Source organism: Mustelus asterias, unplaced genomic scaffold (genome assembly GCF_964213995.1).
Source record: "Mustelus asterias unplaced genomic scaffold, sMusAst1.hap1.1 HAP1_SCAFFOLD_510, whole genome shotgun sequence".
Lineage (NCBI taxonomy): Eukaryota > Metazoa > Chordata > Chondrichthyes > Carcharhiniformes > Triakidae > Mustelus > Mustelus asterias.
In genome coordinates, this window is record NW_027590462.1 from 79,598 (window position 1) to 97,720 (window position 18,123).

Genomic DNA, 18,123 nt, shown 5'->3' on the forward strand with positions numbered 1-18,123 from the left:
AGTCAGTAACACAGGGTGCTGGGGGAGAGGGGTTACTGAGTGACAGTGTGAGGGAGCTGGATTAACATCAGTACAGATACACTCAGTAACACAGGGTGCTGGGGGGAGAGGGGTTACTGAGTGACAGTGTGAGGGAGCTGGATTAACATCAGTACAGATACAGTCAGTAACACAGGGTGCTGGGGGAGAGGGGTTACTGAGTGACAGTGTGAGGGAGCTGGATTTACATCAGTACAGATACAGTCAGTAACACAGGGTGCTGGGGGAGAGGGGTTACTGAGTGACAGTGTGTGGGAGCTGGATTAACATCAGTCCAGATAGTCAGTAACACAGGGTGCTGGGGGAGAGGGGTTACTGAGTGACAGTGTGAGGGAGCTGGATTAACATCAGTATGGATATAGTCAGTAACACAGGGTGCTGGGGGAGAGGGGTTACTGAGTGACAGTGTGAGGGAGCTGGATTTACATCAGTACAGATACAGTCAGTAACACAGGGTGCTGGGGGAGAGGAGTTACTGAGTGACAGTGTGAGGGAGCTGGATTAACATCAGTATGGATACAGTCAGTAACACAGGGTGTTGGGGGGAGAGGGGTTACTGAGTGACAGTGTGAGGGAGCTGGATTAACATCAGTACAGATACAGTCAGTAACACAGGGTGCTGGGGGACAGGGGTTACTGAGTGACAGTGTGAGGGAACTGGATTAACATCAGTACAGATACAGTCAGTAACACAGGGTGCTGGGGGAGAGGGGTTACTGAGTGACAGTGTGAGGGAGCTGGATTAACATCAGTACAGATAGTCAGTAACACAGGGTGCTGGGGGAGAGGGGTTACTGAGTGACAGTGTGAGGGATCTGGATTAACATCAGTATGGATATAGTCAGTAACACAGGGTGCTGGGGGAGAGGGGTTACTGAGTGACTGTGAGGGAGCTGGATTTACATCAGTACAGACACAGTCAGTAACACAGGGTGCTGGGGGAGAGGAGTTACTGAGTGACAGTGTGAGGGAGCTGGATTAACATCAGTACAGATACAGTCAGTAACACAGGGTGCTGGGGGACAGGGGTTACTGAGTGACAGTGTGAGGGAGCTGGATTAACATCAGTACAGATACAGTCAGTAACACAGGGTGCTGGGGGGAGAGGGGTTACTGAGTGACAGTGTGAGGGAGCTGGATTAACATCAGTACAGATACAGTCAGTAACACAGGGTGCTGGGGGAGAGGATTTACTGAGTGACAGTGTGAGGGAGCTGGATTAACATCAGTACAGATACAGTCAGTAACACAGGGTGCTGGGGGAGAGGGGTTACTGAGTGACAGTGTGAGGGAGCTGGATTAACATCAGTACAGATACAGTCAGTAACACAGGGTGCTGGGGGAGAGGGGTTACTGAGTGACAGTGTGAGGGAGCTGGATTAACATCAGTACAGATACAGTCAATAACACAGGGTGCTGGGGGAGAGAGGGGTTACTGAGTGACAGTGTGAGGGAGCTGGATTAACATCAGTACAGATACAGTCAGTAACACAGGGTGCTGGGGGGAGAGGGGTTACTGAGTGACAGTGTGAGGGAGCTGGATTAACATCAGTACAGATACAGTCAGTAACACAGGGTGCTGGGGGAGAGGGGTTACTGAGTGACAGTGTGAGGGAGCTGGATTAACATCAGTACAGATACAGTCAGTTACACAGGGTGCTGGGGGAGAGGGGTTACTGAGTGACAGTATGAGGGAGCTGGATTTACAGCAGTACAGATACAGTCAGTAACACAGGGTGCTGGGGGAGAGGGGTTACTGAGTGACAGTGTGAGGGAGCTGGATTAACATCAGTACAGATACAGTCAATAACACAGGGTGCTGGGGGAGAGAGGGGTTACTGAGTGACAGTGTGAGGGAGCTGGATTAACATCAGTACAGATACAGTCAGTAACACAGGGTGCTGGGGGGAGAGGGGTTACTGAGTGACAGTGTGAGGGAGCTGGATTAACATCAGTACAGATACAGTCAGTAACACAGGGTGCTGGGGGAGAGGGGTTACTGAGTGACAGTGTGAGGGAGCTGGATTAACATCAGTACAGATACAGTCAGTTACACAGGGTGCTGGGGGAGAGGGGTTACTGAGTGACAGTATGAGGGAGCTGGATTTACATCAGTACAGATACAGTCAGTAACACAGGGTGCTGGGGGAGAGGAGTTACTGAGTGACAGTGTGAGGGAGCTGGATTAACATCAGTACAGATGCAGTCAGTAACACAGGGTGCTGGGGGACAGGGGTTACTGAGTGACAGTGTGAGGGAGCTGGATTAACATCAGTACAGATACAGTCAGTAACACAGGGTGCTGTGGGAGAGAGGGGTTACTGAGTGACAGTGTGAGGGAGCTGGATTAACATCAGTACAGATACAGTCAGTAACACAGGGTGCTGGGCGGAGAGGGGTTACTGAGTGACAGTGTGAGGGAGCTGGATTTACATCAGTACAGATACAGTCAGTAACACAAGGTGTTGGGGGGAGAGGGGTTACTGTGTGACAGTGTGAGGGAGCTGGATTAACATCAGTACAGATACAGTCAGTAACACAAGGTGTTGGACGGAGAGGGGTTACTGAGTGACAGGGTGAGGGAGCTGAATTAACATCAGTACAGATACAGTCAGTAACACAGGGTGCTGGGGGAGAGGGGTTACTGAGTGACAGTGTGAGGGAGCTGGATTAACATCAGTACAGATACAGTCAGTAACACAGGGTGCTGGGGGAGAGGGGTTACTGAGTGACAGTGTGAGGGAGCTGGATTTACATCAGTACAGATACAGTCAGTAACACAAGGTGTTGGACGGAGAGGGGTTACTGAGTGACAGGGTGAGGGAGCTGAATTAACATCAGTACAGATACAGTCAGTAACACAGGGTGCTGGGGGAGAGGAGTTACTGAGTGACAGTGTGAGGGAGCTGGATTAACAACAGTACAGATACAGTCAGTAACACAGGGTGCTGGGGGAGAGGGGTTACTGAGTGACAGTGTGAGGGAGCTGGATTAACATCCGTACAGATACAGTCAGTAACACAGGGTGCTGGGGGAGAGGGGTTACTGAGTGACAGTGTGAGGGAGCTGGATTAACATCAGTACAGATACAGTCAGTAACACAGGGTGCTGGGGGAGAGGGGTTACTGAGTGACAGTGTGAGGGAGCTGGATTAACATCAGTACAGATACAGTCAGTAACACAGGGTGCTGGGGGGAGAGGGGTTACTGAGTGACAGTGTGAGGGAGCTGGATTAACATCAGTACAGATACAGTCAGTAACACAGGGTGCTGGGGGAGAGGGGTTACTGAGTGACAGTGTGAGGGAGCTGGATTAACATCAGTACAGATACACTCAGTAACACAGGGTGCTGGGGGGAGAGGGGTTACTGAGTGACAGTGTGAGGGAGCTGGATTAACATCAGTACAGATACAGTCAGTAACACAGGGTGCTGGGGGAGAGGGGTTACTGAGTGACAGTGTGAGGGAGCTGGATTTACATCAGTACAGATACAGTCAGTAACACAGGGTGCTGGGGGAGAGGGGTTACTGAGTGACAGTGTGTGGGAGCTGGATTAACATCAGTCCAGATAGTCAGTAACACAGGGTGCTGGGGGAGAGGGGTTACTGAGTGACAGTGTGAGGGAGCTGGATTAACATCAGTATGGATATAGTCAGTAACACAGGGTGCTGGGGGAGAGGGGTTACTGAGTGACAGTGTGAGGGAGCTGGATTTACATCAGTACAGATACAGTCAGTAACACAGGGTGCTGGGGGAGAGGAGTTACTGAGTGACAGTGTGAGGGAGCTGGATTAACATCAGTATGGATACAGTCAGTAACACAGGGTGTTGGGGGGAGAGGGGTTACTGAGTGACAGTGTGAGGGAGCTGGATTAACATCAGTACAGATACAGTCAGTAACACAGGGTGCTGGGGGACAGGGGTTACTGAGTGACAGTGTGAGGGAACTGGATTAACATCAGTACAGATACAGTCAGTAACACAGGGTGCTGGGGGAGAGGGGTTACTGAGTGACAGTGTGAGGGAGCTGGATTAACATCAGTACAGATAGTCAGTAACACAGGGTGCTGGGGGAGAGGGGTTACTGAGTGACAGTGTGAGGGATCTGGATTAACATCAGTATGGATATAGTCAGTAACACAGGGTGCTGGGGGAGAGGGGTTACTGAGTGACAGTGTGAGGGAGCTGGATTTACATCAGTACAGACACAGTCAGTAACACAGGGTGCTGGGGGAGAGGAGTTACTGAGTGACAGTGTGAGGGAGCTGGATTAACATCAGTACAGATACAGTCAGTAACACAGGGTGCTGGGGGACAGGGGTTACTGAGTGACAGTGTGAGGGAGCTGGATTAACATCAGTACAGATACAGTCAGTAACACAGGGTGCTGGGGGGAGAGGGGTTACTGAGTGACAGTGTGAGGGAGCTGGATTAACATCAGTACAGATACAGTCAGTAACACAGGGTGCTGGGGGAGAGGATTTACTGAGTGACAGTGTGAGGGAGCTGGATTAACATCAGTACAGATACAGTCAGTAACACAGGGTGCTGGGGGAGAGGGGTTACTGAGTGACAGTGTGAGGGAGCTGGATTAACATCAGTACAGATACAGTCAGTAACACAGGGTGCTGGGGGAGAGGGGTTACTGAGTGACAGTGTGAGGGAGCTGGATTAACATCAGTACAGATACAGTCAATAACACAGGGTGCTGGGGGAGAGAGGGGTTACTGAGTGACAGTGTGAGGGAGCTGGATTAACATCAGTACAGATACAGTCAGTAACACAGGGTGCTGGGGGGAGAGGGGTTACTGAGTGACAGTGTGAGGGAGCTGGATTAACATCAGTACAGATACAGTCAGTAACACAGGGTGCTGGGGGAGAGGGGTTACTGAGTGACAGTGTGAGGGAGCTGGATTAACATCAGTACAGATACAGTCAGTTACACAGGGTGCTGGGGGAGAGGGGTTACTGAGTGACAGTATGAGGGAGCTGGATTTACATCAGTACAGATACAGTCAGTAACACAGGGTGCTGGGGGAGAGGGGTTACTGAGTGACAGTGTGAGGGAGCTGGATTAACATCAGTACAGATACAGTCAGTAACACAGGGTGCTGGGGGAGAGAGGGGTTACTGAGTGACAGTGTGAGGGAGCTGGATTAACATCAGTACAGATACAGTCAGTAACACAGGGTGCTGGGGGGAGAGGGTTTACTGAGTGACAGTGTGAGGGAGCTGGATTAACATCAGTACAGATACAGTCAGTAACACAGGGTGCTGGGGGAGAGGGGTTACTGAGTGACAGTGTGTGGGAGCTGGATTAACATCAGTACAGATACAGTCAGTAACACACGGTGCTGGGGGAGAGGGGTTACTGAGTGACAGTGTGAGGGAGCTGGATTAACATCAGTATGGATACAGTCAGTAACACAGGGTGTTGGGGGGAGAGACGTTACTGAGTGACAGTGTGAGGGAGCTGGATTAACATCAGTACAGATACAGTCAGTAACACAGGGTGCTGGGGGGAGAGGGGTTACTGAGTGACAGTGTGAGGAAGCTGGATTAACATCAGTACAGATACAGTCAGTAACACAGGGTGCTGGGGGAGAGGGGTTACTGAGTGACGGTGTGAGGGAGCTGGATTAACATCAGTATGGATACAGTCAGTAACACAGGGTGTTGGGGGGAGAGACGTTACTGAGTGACAGTGTGAGGGAGCTGGATTAACATCAGTACAGATACAGTCAGTAACACAGGGTGCTGGGGGGAGAGGGGTTACTGAGTGACAGTGTGAGGAAGCTGGATTAACATCAGTACGGATACAGTCAGTAACGCAGGGTGTTGGGGGGAGAGGGGTTACTGAGTGACAGTGTGAGGGAGCTGGATTAACATCAGTACAGATACAGTCAGTAACACAGGGTGCTGGGGGAGAGGGGTTACTGAGTGACAGTGTGAGGGAGCTGGATTAACATCAGTACAGATACAGTCAGTAACACAGGGTGCTGGGGGAGAGAGGGGTTACTGAGTGACAGTGTGAGGGAGCTGGATTAAAATCAGTACAGATACAGTCAGTAACACAGGGTGCTGGGGGGAGAGGGTTTACTGAGTGACAGTGTGAGGGAGCTGGATTACCATCAGTACAGATACAGTCAGTAACACAGGGTGCTGGGGGAGAGGGGTTACTGAGTGACAGTGTGTGGGAGCTGGATTAACATCAGTACAGATACAGTCAGTAACACACGGTGCTGGGGGAGAGGGGTTACTGAGTGACAGTGTGAGGGAGCTGGATTAACATCAGTATGGATACAGTCAGTAACACAGGGTGTTGCGGGGAGAGGGGTTACTGAGTGACGGTGTGAGGGAGCTGGATTAACATCAGTATGGATACAGTCAGTAACACAGGGTGTTGGGGGGAGAGATGTTACTGAGTGACAGTGTGAGGGAGCTGGATTAACATCAGTACAGATACAGTCAGTAACACAGGGTGCTGGGGGGAGAGGGGTTACTGAGTGACAGTGTGAGGAAGCTGGATTAACATCAGTACGGATACAGTCAGTGACGCAGGGTGCTGGGGGGAGAGGGGTTACTGAGTGACAGTGTGAGGGAGCTGGATTAACATCAGTACAGATACAGTCAGTAACACAGGGTGCTGGGGGAGAGGGGTTACTGAGTGACAGTGTGAGGGAGCTGGATTAACATCAGTACGGATACAGTCAGTAACACAGGGTGCTGGGGGAGAGGGGTTACTGAGTGACAGTGTGAGGGAGCTGGATTAACATCAGTACAGATAGTCAGTAACACAGGGTGCTGGGGGAGAGGGGTTACTGAGTGACAGTGTGAGGGAGCTGGATTAACATCAGTATGGATACAGTCAGTAACACAGGGTGCTGGGGGAGAGGGGTTACTGAGTGACAGTGTGAGGGAGCTGGATTAACATCAGTATGGATACAGTCAGTAACACAGGGTGTTGGGGGGAGAGGGGTTACTGAGTGACGGTGTGGGGGAGCTGGATTAACATCAGTACGGATACAGTCAGTAACACAGGGTGCTGGGGGGAGAGGGGTTACTGAGTGACAGTGTGAGGGAGCTGGATTAACATCAGTACAGATACAGTCAGTAACACAGGGTGCTGGGGGAGAGGGGTTACTGAGTGACAGTGTGAGGGAGCTGGATTAACATCAGTACAGATACAGTCAGTAACACAGGGTGCTGGGGGAGAGGGGTTACTGAGTGACAGTGTGAGGGAGCTGGATTAACATCAGTACAGATACAGTCAGTAACACGGTGCTGGGGGAGAGAGGGGTTACTGAGTGACAGTGTGAGGGAGCTGGATTAACATCAGTACAGATACAGTCAGTAACACAGGGTGCTGGGGGGAGAGGGGTTACTGAGTGACAGTGTGAGGGAGCTGGATTAACATCAGTACAGATACAGTCAGTAACACAGGGTGCTGGGGGAGAGGGGTTACTGAGTGACAGTGTGAGGGAGCTGGATTAACATCAGTACAGATACAGTCAGTTACACAGGGTGCTGGGGGGAGAGGGGTTACTGAGTGACAGTATGAGGGAGCTGGATTTACATCAGTACAGATACAGTCAGTAACACAGGGTGCTGGGGGAGAGGGGTTACTGAGTGACAGTGTGAGGGAGCTGGATTAACATCAGTACAGATACAGTCAGTAACACAGGGTGCTGGGGGAGAGAGGGGTTACTGAGTGACAGTGTGAGGGAGCTGGATTAACATCAGTACAGATACAGTCAGTAACACAGGGTGCTGGGGGGAGAGGGTTTACTGAGTGACAGTGTGAGGGAGCTGGATTAACATCAGTACAGATACAGTCAGTAACACAGGGTGCTGGGGGAGAGGGGTTACTGAGTGACAGTGTGTGGGAGCTGGATTAACATCAGTACAGATACAGTCAGTAACACACGGTGCTGGGGGAGAGGGGTTACTGAGTGACAGTGTGAGGGAGCTGGATTAACATCAGTATGGATACAGTCAGTAACACAGGGTGTTGGGGGGAGAGGGGTTACTGAGTGACGGTGTGAGGGAGCTGGATTAACATCAGTACGGATACAGTCAGTAACGCAGGGTGTTGGGGGGAGAGGGGTTACTGAGTGACAGTGTGAGGGAGCTGGATTAACATCAGTACAGATACAGTCAGTAACACAGGGTGCTGGGGGGAGAGGAGTTACTGAGTGACAGTGTGAGAGAGCTGGATTAACATCAGTACAGATACAGTCAGTAACACAGGGTGCTGGGGAGAGAGGGGTTACTGAGTGACAGTGTGAGGAAGCTGGATTAACATCAGTATGGATACAGTCAGTAACGCAGGGTGCTGGGGGGAGAGGGGTTACTGAGTGACAGTGTGAGGGAGCTGGATTAACATCAGTATGGATACAGTCAGTAACACAGGGTGTTGGGGGGAGAGGGGTTACTGTGTGACGGTGTGATGGAGCTGGATTAACATCAGTACGGATATAGTCAGTAACACAGGGTGCTGGGGGGAGAGGGGCTACTGAGTGACAGTGTGAGGGAGCTGGATTAACATCAGTACAGATACAGTCAGTAACACAGGGTGCTGGGGGAGAGGGGTTACTGAGTGACAGTGTGAGGGAGCTGGATTAACATCAGTACGGATACAGTCAGTAACACAGGGTGCTGGGGGGAGAGGGGTTACTGAGTGACAGGGTGAGGGAGCTGGATTAACATCAGTACAGATACAGTCAGTAACACAGGGTGCTGGGGGAGAGGGGTTACTGAGTGACAGTGTGAGGGGGCTGGATTAACATCAGTACAGATACAGTCAGTAACACAGGGTGCTGGGGGACAGGGGTTACTGAGTGACAGTGTGAGGGAGCTGGATTAACATCAGTACAGATACAGTCAGTAACACAGGGTGCTGGGGGAGAGGGGTTACTGAGTGACAGTGTGAGGGAGCTGGATTAACATCAGTACAGATAGTCAGTAACACAGGGTGCTGGGGGAGAGGGGTTACTGAGTGACAGTGTGAGGGAGCTGGATTAACATCAGTATGGATACAGTCAGTAACACAGGGTGCTGGGGGAGAGGGGTTACTGAGTGACAGTGTGAGGGAGCTGGATTAACATCAGTATGGATACAGTCAGTAACACAGGGTGTTGGGGGGAGAGGGGTTACTGAGTGACAGTGTGGGGGAGCTGGATTAACATCAGTACGGATACAGTCAGTAACACAGGGTGCTGGGGGGAGAGGGGTTACTGAGTGACAGTGTGAGGGAGCTGGATTAACATCAGTACAGATACAGTCAGTAACACAGGGTGCTGGGGGGGGAGGGGTTACTGAGTGACAGTGTGAGGGGGCTGGATTAATATCAGTACAGATACAGTCAGTAACACAGGGTGCTGGGGGAGAGGGGTTACTGAGTGACAGTGTGAGGGAGCTGGATTCACATCAGTACAGATAGTCAGTAACACAGGGTGCTGGGGGAGAGGGGTTACTGAGTGACAGTGTGAGGGAGCTGGATTAACATCAGTATGGATACAGTCAGTAACACAGGGTGCTGGGGGAGAGGGGTTACTGAGTGACAGTGTGAGGGAGCTGTATTTACATCAGTACAGATACAGTCAGTAACACAGGGTGCTGGGGGAGAGGAGTTACTGAGTGACAGTGTGAGGGAGCTGGATTAACATCAGTACAGATACAGTCAGTAACACAGGGTGCTGGGGGACAGGGGTTACTGAGTGACAGTGTGAGGGAGCTGGATTTACATCAGTACAGATACAGTCAGTAACACAGGGTGCTGTGGGAGAGTGGGGTTACTGAGTGACAGTGTGAGGGAGCTGGATTAACATCAGTACAGATACAGTCAGTAACACAGGGTGCTGGGCGGAGAGGGGTTACTGAGTGACAGTGTGAGGGAGCTGGATTTACATCAGTACAGATACAGTCAGTAACACAAGGTGTTGGGGGGAGAGGGGTTACTGTGTGACAGTGTGAGGGAGCTGGATTAACATCAGTACAGATACAGTCAGTAACACAAGGTGTTGGACGGAGAGGGGTTACTGAGTGACAGGGTGAGGGAGCTGAATTAACATCAGTACAGATACAGTCAGTAACACAGGGTGCTGGGGGAGAGGGGTTACTGAGTGACAGTGTGAGGGAGCTGGATTAACATCAGTACAGATACAGTCAGTAACACAGGGTGCTGGGGGAGAGGGGTTACTGAGTGACAGTGTGAGGGAGCTGGATTTACATCAGTACAGATACAGTCAGTAACACAAGGTGTTGGACGGAGAGGGGTTACTGAGTGACAGGGTGAGGGAGCTGAATTAACATCAGTACAGATACAGTCAGTAACACAGGGTGCTGGGGGAGAGGAGTTACTGAGTGACAGTGTGAGGGAGCTGGATTAACATCAGTACAGATACAGTCAGTAACACAGGGTGCTGGGGGAGAGGGGTTACTGAGTGACAGTGTGAGGGAGCTGGATTAACATCCGTACAGATACAGTCAGTAACACAGGGTGCTGGGGGAGAGGGGTTACTGAGTGACAGTGTGAGGGAGCTGGATTAACATCAGTACAGATACAGTCAGTAACACAGGGTGCTGGGGGAGAGGGGTTACTGAGTGACAGTGTGAGGGAGCTGGATTAACATCAGTACAGATACAGTCAGTAACACAGGGTGCTGGGGGGAGAGGGGTTACTGAGTGACAGTGTGAGGGAGCTGGATTAACATCAGTACAGATACAGTCAGTAACACAGGGTGCTGGGGGAGAGGGGTTACTGAGTGACAGTGTGAGGGAGCTGGATTAACATCAGTACAGATACACTCAGTAACACAGGGTGCTGGGGGGAGAGGGGTTACTGAGTGACAGTGTGAGGGAGCTGGATTAACATCAGTACAGATACAGTCAGTAACACAGGGTGCTGGGGGAGAGGGGTTACTGAGTGACAGTGTGAGGGAGCTGGATTTACATCAGTACAGATACAGTCAGTAACACAGGGTGCTGGGGGAGAGGGGTTACTGAGTGACAGTGTGTGGGAGCTGGATTAACATCAGTCCAGATAGTCAGTAACACAGGGTGCTGGGGGAGAGGGGTTACTGAGTGACAGTGTGAGGGAGCTGGATTAACATCAGTATGGATATAGTCAGTAACACAGGGTGCTGGGGGAGAGGGGTTACTGAGTGACAGTGTGAGGGAGCTGGATTTACATCAGTACAGATACAGTCAGTAACACAGGGTGCTGGGGGAGAGGAGTTACTGAGTGACAGTGTGAGGGAGCTGGATTAACATCAGTATGGATACAGTCAGTAACACAGGGTGTTGGGGGGAGAGGGGTTACTGAGTGACAGTGTGAGGGAGCTGGATTAACATCAGTACAGATACAGTCAGTAACACAGGGTGCTGGGGGACAGGGGTTACTGAGTGACAGTGTGAGGGAACTGGATTAACATCAGTACAGATACAGTCAGTAACACAGGGTGCTGGGGGAGAGGGGTTACTGAGTGACAGTGTGAGGGAGCTGGATTAACATCAGTACAGATAGTCAGTAACACAGGGTGCTGGGGGAGAGGGGTTACTGAGTGACAGTGTGAGGGATCTGGATTAACATCAGTATGGATATAGTCAGTAACACAGGGTGCTGGGGGAGAGGGGTTACTGAGTGACAGTGTGAGGGAGCTGGATTTACATCAGTACAGACACAGTCAGTAACACAGGGTGCTGGGGGAGAGGAGTTACTGAGTGACAGTGTGAGGGAGCTGGATTAACATCAGTACAGATACAGTCAGTAACACAGGGTGCTGGGGGACAGGGGTTACTGAGTGACAGTGTGAGGGAGCTGGATTAACATCAGTACAGATACAGTCAGTAACACAGGGTGCTGGGGGGAGAGGGGTTACTGAGTGACAGTGTGAGGGAGCTGGATTAACATCAGTACAGATACAGTCAGTAACACAGGGTGCTGGGGGAGAGGATTTACTGAGTGACAGTGTGAGGGAGCTGGATTAACATCAGTACAGATACAGTCAGTAACACAGGGTGCTGGGGGAGAGGGGTTACTGAGTGACAGTGTGAGGGAGCTGGATTAACATCAGTACAGATACAGTCAGTAACACAGGGTGCTGGGGGAGAGGGGTTACTGAGTGACAGTGTGAGGGAGCTGGATTAACATCAGTACAGATACAGTCAATAACACAGGGTGCTGGGGGAGAGAGGGGTTACTGAGTGACAGTGTGAGGGAGCTGGATTAACATCAGTACAGATACAGTCAGTAACACAGGGTGCTGGGGGGAGAGGGGTTACTGAGTGACAGTGTGAGGGAGCTGGATTAACATCAGTACAGATACAGTCAGTAACACAAGGTGTTGGGGGGAGAGGGGTTACTGTGTGACAGTGTGAGGGAGCTGGATTAACATCAGTACAGATACAGTCAGTAACACAAGGTGTTGGACGGAGAGGGGTTACTGAGTGACAGGGTGAGGGAGCTGAATTAACATCAGTACAGATACAGTCAGTAACACAGGGTGCTGGGGGAGAGGGGTTACTGAGTGACAGTGTGAGGGAGCTGGATTAACATCAGTACAGATACAGTCAGTAACACAGGGTGCTGGGGGAGAGGGGTTACTGAGTGACAGTGTGAGGGAGCTGGATTTACATCAGTACAGATACAGTCAGTAACACAAGGTGTTGGACGGAGAGGGGTTACTGAGTGACAGGGTGAGGGAGCTGAATTAACATCAGTACAGATACAGTCAGTAACACAGGGTGCTGGGGGAGAGGAGTTACTGAGTGACAGTGTGAGGGAGCTGGATTAACATCAGTACAGATACAGTCAGTAACACAGGGTGCTGGGGGAGAGGGGTTACTGAGTGACAGTGTGAGGGAGCTGGATTAACATCCGTACAGATACAGTCAGTAACACAGGGTGCTGGGGGAGAGGGGTTACTGAGTGACAGTGTGAGGGAGCTGGATTAACATCAGTACAGATACAGTCAGTAACACAGGGTGCTGGGGGAGAGGGGTTACTGAGTGACAGTGTGAGGGAGCTGGATTAACATCAGTACAGATACAGTCAGTAACACAGGGTGCTGGGGGGAGAGGGGTTACTGAGTGACAGTGTGAGGGAGCTGGATTAACATCAGTACAGATACAGTCAGTAACACAGGGTGCTGGGGGAGAGGGGTTACTGAGTGACAGTGTGAGGGAGCTGGATTAACATCAGTACAGATACACTCAGTAACACAGGGTGCTGGGGGGAGAGGGGTTACTGAGTGACAGTGTGAGGGAGCTGGATTAACATCAGTACAGATACAGTCAGTAACACAGGGTGCTGGGGGAGAGGGGTTACTGAGTGACAGTGTGAGGGAGCTGGATTTACATCAGTACAGATACAGTCAGTAACACAGGGTGCTGGGGGAGAGGGGTTACTGAGTGACAGTGTGTGGGAGCTGGATTAACATCAGTCCAGATAGTCAGTAACACAGGGTGCTGGGGGAGAGGGGTTACTGAGTGACAGTGTGAGGGAGCTGGATTAACATCAGTATGGATATAGTCAGTAACACAGGGTGCTGGGGGAGAGGGGTTACTGAGTGACAGTGTGAGGGAGCTGGATTTACATCAGTACAGATACAGTCAGTAACACAGGGTGCTGGGGGAGAGGAGTTACTGAGTGACAGTGTGAGGGAGCTGGATTAACATCAGTATGGATACAGTCAGTAACACAGGGTGTTGGGGGGAGAGGGGTTACTGAGTGACAGTGTGAGGGAGCTGGATTAACATCAGTACAGATACAGTCAGTAACACAGGGTGCTGGGGGACAGGGGTTACTGAGTGACAGTGTGAGGGAACTGGATTAACATCAGTACAGATACAGTCAGTAACACAGGGTGCTGGGGGAGAGGGGTTACTGAGTGACAGTGTGAGGGAGCTGGATTAACATCAGTACAGATAGTCAGTAACACAGGGTGCTGGGGGAGAGGGGTTACTGAGTGACAGTGTGAGGGATCTGGATTAACATCAGTATGGATATAGTCAGTAACACAGGGTGCTGGGGGAGAGGGGTTACTGAGTGACAGTGTGAGGGAGCTGGATTTACATCAGTACAGACACAGTCAGTAACACAGGGTGCTGGGGGAGAGGAGTTACTGAGTGACAGTGTGAGGGAGCTGGATTAACATCAGTACAGATACAGTCAGTAACACAGGGTGCTGGGGGACAGGGGTTACTGAGTGACAGTGTGAGGGAGCTGGATTAACATCAGTACAGATACAGTCAGTAACACAGGGTGCTGGGGGGAGAGGGGTTACTGAGTGACAGTGTGAGGGAGCTGGATTAACATCAGTACAGATACAGTCAGTAACACAGGGTGCTGGGGGAGAGGATTTACTGAGTGACAGTGTGAGGGAGCTGGATTAACATCAGTACAGATACAGTCAGTAACACAGGGTGCTGGGGGAGAGGGGTTACTGAGTGACAGTGTGAGGGAGCTGGATTAACTTCAGTACAGATACAGTCAGTAACACAGGGTGCTGGGGGAGAGGGGTTACTGAGTGACAGTGTGAGGGAGCTGGATTAACATCAGTACAGATACAGTCAATAACACAGGGTGCTGGGGGAGAGAGGGGTTACTGAGTGACAGTGTGAGGGAGCTGGATTAACATCAGTACAGATACAGTCAGTAACACAGGGTGCTGGGGGGAGAGGGGTTACTGAGTGACAGTGTGAGGGAGCTGGATTAACATCAGTACAGATACAGTCAGTAACACAGGGTGCTGGGGGAGAGGGGTTACTGAGTGACAGTGTGAGGGAGCTGGATTAACATCAGTACAGATACAGTCAGTTACACAGGGTGCTGGGGGAGAGGGGTTACTGAGTGACAGTATGAGGGAGCTGGATTTACATCAGTACAGATACAGTCAGTAACACAGGGTGCTGGGGGAGAGGGGTTACTGAGTGACAGTGTGAGGGAGCTGGATTAACATCAGTACAGATACAGTCAGTAACACAGGGTGCTGGGGGAGAGAGGGGTTACTGAGTGACAGTGTGAGGGAGCTGGATTAACATCAGTACAGATACAGTCAGTAACACAGGGTGCTGGGGGAGAGAGGGGTTACTGAGTGACAGTGTGAGGGAGCTGGATTAAAATCAGTACAGATACAGTCAGTAACACAGGGTGCTGGGGGGAGAGGGTTTACTGAGTGACAGTGTGAGGGAGCTGGATTAACATCAGTACTGATACAGTCAGTAACACAGGGTGCTGGGGGAGAGGGGTTACTGAGTGACAGTGTGTGGGAGCTGGATTAACATCAGTACAGATACAGTCAGTAACACACGGTGCTGGGGGAGAGGGGTTACTGAGTGACAGTGTGAGGGAGCTGGATTAACATCAGTATGGATACAGTCAGTAACACAGGGTGTTGCGGGGAGAGGGGTTACTGAGTGACGGTGTGAGGGAGCTGGATTAACATCAGTATGGATACAGTCAGTAACACAGGGTGTTGGGGGGAGAGATGTTACTGAGTGACAGTGTGAGGGAGCTGTATTAACATCAGTACAGATACAGTCAGTAACACAGGGTGCTGGGGGGAGAGGGGTTACTGAGTGACAGTGTGAGGAAGCTGGATTAACATCAGTACGGATACAGTCAGTGACGCAGGGTGTTGGGGGGAGAGGGGTTACTGAGTGACAGTGTGAGGGAGCTGGATTAACATCAGTACAGATACAGTCAGTAACACAGGGTGCTGGGGGGAGAGGAGTTACTGAGTGACAGTGTGAGAGAGCTGGATTAACATCAGTACAGATACAGTCAGTAACACAGGGTGCTGGGGAGAGAGGTGTTACTGAGTGACAGTGTGAGGAAGCTGGATTAACATCAGTATGGATACAGTCAGTAACACAGGGTGCTGGGGGGAGAGGGGTTACTGAGTGACAGTGTGAGGGAGCTGGATTAACATCAGTCTGGATACAGTCAGTAACACAGGGTGTTGGGGGGAGAGGGGTTACTGAGTGACGGTGTGAGGGAGCTGGATTAACATCAGTACGGATACAGTCAGTAACACAGGGTGCTGGGGGGAGAGGGGTTACTGAGTGACAGTGTGAGGGAGCTGGATTAACATCAGTACAGATACAGTCAGTAACACAGGGTGCTGGGGGAGAGGGGTTACTGAGTGACAGTGTGAGGGAGCTGGATTAACATCAGTACGGATACAGTCAGTAACACAGGGTGCTGGGGGGAGAGGGGTTACTGAGTGACAGTGTGAGGGAGCTGGATTAACATCAGTACAGATACAGTCAGTAACACAGGGTGCTGGGGGAGAGGGGTTACTGAGTGACAGTGTGAGGGGGCTGGATTAACATCAGTACAGATACAGTCAGTAACACAGGGTGCTGGGGGACAGGGGTTACTGAGTGACAGTGTGAGGGAGCTGGATTAACATCAGTACAGATACAGTCAGTAACACAGGGTGCTGGGGGAGAGGGGTTACTGAGTGACAGTGTGAGGGAGCTGGATTAACATCAGTACAGATAGTCAGTAACACAGGGTGCTGGGGGAGAGGGGTTACTGAGTGACAGTGTGAGGGAGCTGGATTAACATCAGTATGGATACAGTCAGTAACACAGGGTGCTGGGGGAGAGGGGTTACTGAGTGACAGTGTGAGGGAGCTGGATTAACATCAGTATGGATACAGTCAGTAACACAGGGTGTTGGGGGGAGAGGGGTTACTGAGTGACGGTGTGGGGGAGCTGGATTAACATCAGTACGGATACAGTCAGTAACACAGGGTGCTGGGGGGAGAGGGGTTACTGAGTGACAGTGTGAGGGAGCTGGATTAACATCAGTACAGATACAGTCAGTAACACAGGGTGCTGGGGGAGAGGGGTTACTGAGTGACAGTGTGAGGGAGCTGGATTAACATCAGTACAGATACAGTCAGTAACACAGGGTGCTGGGGGAGAGGGGTGACTGAGTGACAGTGTGAGGGAGCTGGATTAACATCAGTACAGATACAGTCAGTAACACAGGGTGCTGGGGGAGAGGGGTTACTGAGTGACAGTGTGAGGGAGCTGGATTAACATCCGTACAGATACAGTCAGTAACACAGGGTGCTGGGGGAGAGGGGTTACTGAGTGACAGTGTGAGGGAGCTGGATTAACATCAGTACAGATACAGTCAGTAACACAGGGTGCTGGGGGAGAGGGGTTACTGAGTGACAGTGTGAGGGAGCTGGATTAACATCAGTACAGATACAGTCAGTAACACAGGGTGCTGGGGGGAGAGGGGTTACTGAGTGACAGTGTGAGGGAGCTGGATTAACATCAGTACAGATACAGTCAGTAACACAGGGTGCTGGGGGAGAGGGGTTACTGAGTGACAGTGTGAGGGAGCTGGATTAACATCAGTACAGATACACTCAGTAACACAGGGTGCTGGGGGGAGAGGGGTTACTGAGTGACAGTGTGAGGGAGCTGGATTAACATCAGTACAGATACAGTCAGTAACACAGGGTGCTGGGGGAGAGGGGTTACTGAGTGACAGTGTGAGGGAGCTGGATTTACATCAGTACAGATACAGTCAGTAACACAGGGTGCTGGGGGAGAGGGGTTACTGAGTGACAGTGTGTGGGAGCTGGATTAACATCAGTCCAGATAGTCAGTAACACAGGGTGCTGGGGGAGAGGGGTTACTGAGTGACAGTGTGAGGGAGCTGGATTAACATCAGTATGGATATAGTCAGTAACACAGGGTGCTGGGGGAGAGGGGTTACTGAGTGACAGTGTGAGGGAGCTGGATTTACATCAGTACAGATACAGTCAGTAACACAGGGTGCTGGGGGAGAGGAGTTACTGAGTGACAGTGTGAGGGAGCTGGATTAACATCAGTATGGATACAGTCAGTAACACAGGGTGTTGGGGGGAGAGGGGTTACTGAGTGACAGTGTGAGGGAGCTGGATTAACATCAGTACAGATACAGTCAGTAACACAGGGTGCTGGGGGACAGGGGTTACTGAGTGACAGTGTGAGGGAACTGGATTAACATCAGTACAGATACAGTCAGTAACACAGGGTGCTGGGGGAGAGGGGTTACTGAGTGACAGTGTGAGG

The 18,123-nt window shown here is 51.1% G+C and overlaps 1 protein-coding gene across 1 annotated transcript in view; it reads left to right on the top strand.

Moving 5' to 3' along the window:
* The window catches only part of LOC144486901 (puratrophin-1-like), a 249,901-nt gene that overhangs the window by 78,843 nt on the left and 152,935 nt on the right, over positions 1–18,123 (top strand). The gene's annotated exons all lie outside the window — the stretch shown is intronic.